We start from the raw sequence: 7749 nt of genomic DNA, 5'->3' as shown, positions 1-7749 counted from the left end.
GGAGTGGTACTAATGCTATTTTGCATAAGTTAGATGGATGGATTACCACCCTAATAAAACAACATGCCTACCAGCTTAATCCTTTCAAAGCCAGACAGTTCCAGAAAGATGTGGAGGCCATGCTCAACGACAATATCATTGAACCAGTTTAGAGTGAGTGAAGTTCGCTGATCGTCTTAGTTCCCAAACCCGATGGGACCCAACGATTTTGCGTGGATTATCAGAACGTTAATGCCATATCAAAATTGGATTCATAACCAGTACAAAAATTGGAGGACTGTATCGAGCAAGTCGGACAAGCCAGTTACATCACAAAGTTGTACTTACTGCGTGGTTAATGACAGGTACCTTTATCACAAAGCGGGAAAGGAATTTCTGCATTTGTAAGCCCAGACGGGCTATTTCAATTCGAAGTGATGTCCTTTGGAATGAAGAATGAACCCGCCACATTCCAAAGATTGATGAACAGAGTTGTGGCTGTGTTAACAAACTGTGCAATCCATTTGGACGATGTAACGATCTTTAGTGAGTCCTGGGAAGATCGCATGGTACAGTTGTCAGACTCTTTGACCAATTAAGAGGAGCAAAACTGGTAATAAACCCAAACAAAAATGATTTCAGTAAAACAGAGGTGAAGCTCTTAGGACATAATTTCGGTCATGTAAAGCTGACCCCAAGGAACGCAAAGAGGAATTTCCACGACCAACCTCGAAGAAAGAAATGCTTCAATTTTTGGGACTAAGCAGATTCTATCGGAAGTTTGTTTCAAACGTCAGTAGCATAGTGGCTCTGTTACCAGATTTGCTGAAGAACAACACAAAATGTCGGTAAACAGAACAGTGGCAGAAGGCATTTCACAATTTAAATGCAAAATTCAAATGAAACCTTTCAAAGTTGCCATCGATACCAGTGACATCGGAGTTGGAGCTGTACTGCTCCAGGAAGGTGATGATGGAATTGAACTGCCAGTTGGTTACATTTCAAAGAAATTCAACACGTACCAGCGAAAATACTCAATGATTGAAAAAAGGACGACTGAGTTTAGTACAATTTTTTAAAGTTTATGTCACGAACAATGTGTTGAAGATGGTTGTGTACACAGATCGCAATCCTCTTACCTTCTCAGAACGCTTTAAAGACAGGAATATGAGACTATTTCTTTGGAGTCTTATTTTACAGAATTTTATTTTACTAATCCTACAAATATGGGTCGTCAGAAAGTAACAATAGATGCGTTGTCACAGGTTTAACTGTTACAGTATAGATGAGATTGCTATCAATTCATTGTAATATATATATGCGAAAAAGTTAATATGAACTTAAATTAAAGACATATGAATGTCATGGTAATGTAGTCAAGGAAGGGAAACAGATGAAGTCACCTTTTTATTATGATGGTTCATTTTTTTCTTAAAGGGGAAGGTGTTATGATGGTGTGAGTGTGTGTTGTACCTTTAAGAGAGAGAGGAAGCTGGCATGCACCAAGCCAGGCATGGAGTGTGCTGAAAAATTTTAAAATGTGACATTTGTTTGTGAAATAAGTAGCTGAAGCTGCGTTACAATGTTAGACAACAAATTCGAATTCGGCCAATCAGTTTAAATTCTGCCCCAAGATACCAAAATCCAACTAAAATTGAATGTTAATGTTTTTAGGACATCAAACCCATGAGGTGGCCCCATCTTTTGGCGTGCGTAAAATTGGATATTTTGAACACCTAGTCAGAGTGGCAAAGAACACCAACGAAGATGTGGCCTGCAGACCCTCTCTCTGAAAGACACATATGAAATTTGTGAAATAGAAGACCAAAGAAAAGACCCAGAAAAGAACAGACGAAAATACCAAGGGAACAACGACAACTGGCTGGTTTTGAAATTTGATTTTTTTTTGTAAACTTAATCTGGGGGTTTTTTCGGATCAGTATATTGAGGAAGGCAGAGAGGAGACAGGTGCAAGAGACCCCAAGGGAAGTACCTGTCAGGAACAAGTTGAATCTTTTGGAACTGTAGAGACAGATGATACTGCCAGTCCACTTGGCGGCCAGGTCTGTCAATCAAAAGTTGGCGTGGAGGCAGGCGGAAGAGTCGGGCAGGACTTAAGGATAGTGTGTTGCCTTCCTGATGCCAGGGTTAAAGACATCACAGACAGAGTGCAGGAAATCCTCAAGAACGAAGGTGAAGAGCCAGAGGTCGTGGTACATGTCGGCACAAATGATGTCGGGAAGAAGAGGAGGAACATACTACAGCGGGACTTCGGAGAACTCGGAAGAAGGCTGAAAAGCAGAACGTCCAGGGTGGTTATCTCCGGTTTGCTTCCAGTTCCTCGGGCTGGTGAGGCCAGAGACAGGAAGATAATGGACTTGAACGTGTGGCTGGGGAACTGGTGCAGGAAGCAAGGATTTAAATTCTTGGATCACTGGTTTTGCGGTAAGCATAAATTATACAAGAGAGACGGTTTGCACCTTAATAGGTTGGGGACTACCATTCTGGCAGGCAGGTTTGCTACTGCAACACGGCTGCGTTTAAACTATGTAGCCGGGGGGGGGGGGGGGGGGGGGGGGGAACAAACTGAAGGTTTAAGAAGGAAATTGAAGGGAAAGTTAGAACAGGGGAGTCAAGAAAGACAACTGCATCAATGAAGTGGAAAACTCAAAAGGGGATCATGCTGTAAGTTTGAGTGAAATTGGAGTTGATGGGAAGGGTGAGGGCAGTAACAAATTAAAAATACTATATATGAATGCACGAAGCATTAGAAATAAGACAGATGAGCTTGAGGCTCTTTTGGAAATTGGCACATACGATATTGTGGGCTTAACCGAAACGTGGCTTCAAGTGGACAGGGCCTGGGAAATGAATATTCAAGGCTACACGTGCTATCGTAAGGACAGACTGACGGGCAGAGGGGATGGGGTGGCCATGTTGGTAAGGGATGATATTCAGTCCCTTGCGCGGGGGGACCTAGAATCAGGGGATGTAGAGTCAGTATGGATGGAGCTGAAAAATTCTAAGGGTAAAACGACCCTCTTGGGAGTTATCTACAGGCCCCCAAACAGTAGTCTGGATATCGGATGTAAGTTGAATCAGGAGCTGAAATTGGCCTGTCGCACAGATGTTACTACAGTTGTTATGGGGGAATTCAAGATGCAGGTAGACTGGGAGAGTCAGGATGGTATTGGACCTCAAGAAAGAGACTTTGTGGAGTGCCTCCGAGATGGATTCTCAGAACAGCTGGCGCTGGAGCCGACCAGGGAGAAGGCAATTCTGGATGTGGTACTGTGCAACGAACCAGAATTGATCAGGGGCCTCGAAGTGAAGGAGCCATTGGGAAATAGTGACCATAATACAATAAGCTTCAATCTGCAATTTGAGAGGGAAAGGGTACAATCGGAAGTGACAATATTTCAGTTGAATAAAGGGAACTATGGAGCTATGAGGGAGAAGCTGGCCAAAATTCAATGGTGCAATACCTTAGCAGGGATGACAGTGGAGGAACAATGGTAGATATTTCTGTGTATAATGCATAAGATGCAGGATCAGTTCATTCCAAAAAGGAAGAAAGATCCTAGGAGGAGGCATGGGTGGCCGTAGCTGACGAGGGAAGTTAAGAAACATATAAATTTAAAGAGAAAAGTATAACCTAGCAAAGATAAGTGGGAAACCGGAGGACTGGGAAGCTTTTAAAGAACAACAGAGGATTACTAACAAGGAAATACGCAGAGAAAAAAAATGAGGTACGAAGGTAAACTGGCCAAAAATATAAAGGAGGATAGTAAAAGCTTTTTTAGATATGTGAAAGGCAAAAAAATGGTTCCGATTAAAATTGGGCCCTTGAAGACAGAAACGGGGGAATATATTACAGGGAACAAAGAAATGGCAGAAGAATTGAATTGGCACTTCAGATCTGTGTTCTCTGGGGAAGACATAAGCAATCTCCCTGAGGTAACAGTAGTTGAAGGACCTGAACTGAAGGGAATTTCTATTTGCCAGGAATTGGTGTTGGAGAGACTGTTAGGTCTGAAGGTTGATAAGTCCCCGGGGCCTGATGGTCTCCTTCGAGGTACTGAAGGAGGTGGCTCGAGAAATCGTGGATGCATTGGTGACTATTTTCCAGAGTTCGATAGATTCGGGATGAGTTCCTGCGTTTTGGAGGGTGGCTAATGTTGTACCACTTTTTAAGAAAGGTGGGAGAGTGAAAGCAGGAAATTACAGACCAGTTAGTCTGACCTCAGTGGTGGGAAAGATGCTGGAATCTATTATAAAGGATGAAATTACGACACATTTGGATAGTAGTAACAGAATAGGTCAGAATCAGCATGGATTTATGAAGGGGAAATCATGCTTGACTAATCTTCTGGAATGTTTTGAGGATGTAACTCTTAAGATGGACGAGGGAGATCCAGTAGAGATAGTGTATCTGGACTTTCAGAAAGCTTTTGATAAAGTCCCACACTGGAGGTTAGTGAGCAAAATTAGGGTGCATGATATTGGGGACAAAGTACTAACTTGGATTAAAAGTTGATTGGCTGACAGGAAACAAAGCGCAGTGATAAATGGCTCCATTTCGGAATGGCAGGCAGTGACCAGTGGGGTACCGCAGGGATCAGTGCTGGGAACGCAGCTTTTTACAATATATATTAATGATATAGAAGATGGTATTAGCAATAACGCTAGCAAATTTGCTGATGACACGAAGCTGGGTGGCAGGGTGAAATGTGAGGAGGATGTTAGGAGATTACAGGGTGACCTGGACAGGTTAGGTGAGTGGTCAGATGCATGGCAGATGCAGTTTAATGTCGATAAATGTATGGTTATCCACTTTGGTGGCAAGAACAGGAAGGCAGATTACTACCTAAATGGAATCAATTTTGGTAATGGGGCAGTGCAAAGAGATTTGTGTGTTCTTGTACACCAGTCAATGAAGGTAAGCATGCAGCTACAGCAGGTAGTGAAGAAGGCTAATTGCATGCTGGCCTTCATAACAAAAGGGATTGAGTATAGAAGCAAAGAGGTTCTGCTGCAGCTGTACAGGGCCCTGTTGAGACCACACCTGGAGTATTGTGTCCAGTTCTGGTCTCCAAATTTGAGGAAAGACATTCTGGCTATTGATGGAGTGCAGCGTAGGTTCACAAGGTCAATTCCTGGAATGGTGGGACTACCTTACGCTGAAAGACTGGAGCGACTGGGCTTGTATACCCTTGAGTTTAGAAGACTGAGAGGGGATCTGATTGAGACATATAAGATTATTAAAGGATTGGACACTATGGAGGCAGGAAATGTGTTTCCGTTGATTGGTGAGTGCTGAACCAGAGGACACAGCTTAAAAATACGGGGTAGACCATTTAGGACAGAGATGAGGAGAAACTGCTCCACCCAGAGAGTGGTGGCTGTGTGGAATGCTCTGCTCCAGAGGGCAGTGGAGGCCCAGTCTCTGGATTTATTTAAGAAAGAGTTGGATAGAGCTCTCAATAATAGTGGAATCAAGGGTTATGGGGATAAGGCAGGAACGGGATACTGTTTAAGGATGAACAGCCATGATCATAATGAATGGTGGTGCAGGCTCGAAGGGCAGAATGGCCTACTCCTGCACCTATTGCTTATTATCTATTGCCTGCTGTTGTTCAGTGGGACGGAGATAAATTGATCAGACAAGGAAAGATTACTGCATAGATAATTGTTGTTTAACGTTCTTGTATTTCTTGGAGTTAATGAATAAATTGTTAATTTTTTCGTTAAATTGTGGGAATTTGGTAGTTTTCTGTCATTCATACTTTAACGGATTACGAGGTGAGGTGAACTTTTCTACTTGCATGGTTAAATTTATCAGAAGGGTTTGCCCCGTGTCGTAACAGGGCTCCTTACTTTCTATATATGTACTTTAAAATCCCAAAGCCAATTGCCTCGTTCTGTGTCATGCTCAATTTATGACTCTGGAACTATTGTGTCCTACAATACCTCTGTGAGAAACTTACACAGACTACAAATGTCATTACGTTTCATTTTCTGCATTCCAGAAGCTCCTGAATAAGACTAGCAGCAAGCTGTTACTGCTGCTGAAGTTAATTAATTAAAAGTTGATCACCAATCAGCAACGTAGTAACTTCTCAGAACAAATCGGAATAGGCAATAGATTTTGACACAGACATCGATTCCCATATGATGTTAGGGAATGAAAAATACTCTTGGTAAAGAAAATACAATTGCCATTGAAGCGCAACTAAATGTATATTCATTTGGATAAAAAGCAAACAGGTAAATGCGTAGTAGGATGAAGGAAGGTCAGAAGTAATGCATAGGAGTCAACATTTTAAAGTAGGCCTGCTTGGCTGAATACACTTTTTTTGTTGTCAAGTCAATTCTAAGTATTTTTATGAGACAGAATTATTACATGAATGAGATTTTAGAATATGAAATCTCTAGAGGATCAACACCATGCAATAGAAACGTTGAATACATTGAACATTGTGAGATGAAACTGAATTCTCTACTTTTATACAAAACCACCAAAATTGATAGCCCTATTCACACTTAGAGAGGAAGGGAGAAATATACCAGCTTTTTTCAATCATTACAGGCACTCGATTTGCCAGACTCTCAATAAAACACTGATTATATTATCGATCTACACTCGATCTATATTCATTTCAACGAAATTATTTCTCCATGAATGATCGATTTTAATGCTGTCATTATTACTATTCCTATTATTCTTGTAATGTTTATTCAATTGTACAGAATATGTGCTACTGATCTGATATTTTTCAAAGTCTATAGTACATTCGACAGCCAAATAAATTTTTGTGATTTCTTTTTAGACTTACAAAACAAACTTGAAAGATTAGGTATGATCAAATCATCTAAAACGCAGATACTTTTTGTCTATAGATTTTTAAACAAATGCGTGAGCACACCACATTCAACAGATGATCGTTCAGTTCAGAAACATATTAGCCTGAATATATAATAATTTAAAATAACTCACAGCATGAGAACTTTTTGTGGAAAAAAAACTAATTCCACAAATTCATATGAGAGTGTGAATTGCAGGATGAATTTTATTCTAATTGCTTGGTAAAGAAATATTTTTGCAATAAGATAGTGATTGTATGCTATTTAATCACGTAGTTTCTTTGCAGATGACTGCAATATGAACAGTGATTCCATGATTGATATTGTTGAAATTGCACTAACAATTCTGGTTGGACTACACATTTTAATGCAGACACATCACTAAGTGTATAAAAATGCTACTCCATCTATGTAAGCAACCACGTGCACACTAATTTAACAAGTATAAATCGTATCATGCTCATCCAAAAAGACTTCATCGGCATTCCATATGAATTTGAAACAACATGATCTACAATCTAAATCATTGATTCCCTGCAGTGTGGAAACAGGCCCTTCATTCCAATAAGAGTCTAGAGTGTAAAAGCAACATCAGAAGAGCAGGAGAACGAGACTCGACGTTTCAGGCATAATCTCCTAATCAGGAATGAGGTTCGTGGGCCGGGGGTGGGGGGGCTCTGTGAGATCAACGGGAGGGAGATTGGGGTAAGGGGGAAGGTAGCTGATAATGAGATAGGTAGATGAAGGTGGGGAGAAGATGATAGGTATGAGTAGATGATGCAGCGGTTGGATGGAAAAGGCGATGTACAGATCAGGAGGGTGGTGCCAAGTTAGAGGCTTGGTACCGGGGTAATGTGGGGGGAGGGGAAATGAGGAAACTGGTGAAATCCACATTGATCCCGTGTG

The sequence above is a fragment of the Chiloscyllium punctatum genome, chromosome 30 (assembly GCF_047496795.1).
Source record: "Chiloscyllium punctatum isolate Juve2018m chromosome 30, sChiPun1.3, whole genome shotgun sequence".
In the NCBI taxonomy this organism is placed as follows: Eukaryota; Metazoa; Chordata; class Chondrichthyes; order Orectolobiformes; family Hemiscylliidae; genus Chiloscyllium; species Chiloscyllium punctatum.
This window is presented reverse-complemented; position numbering follows the sequence as displayed.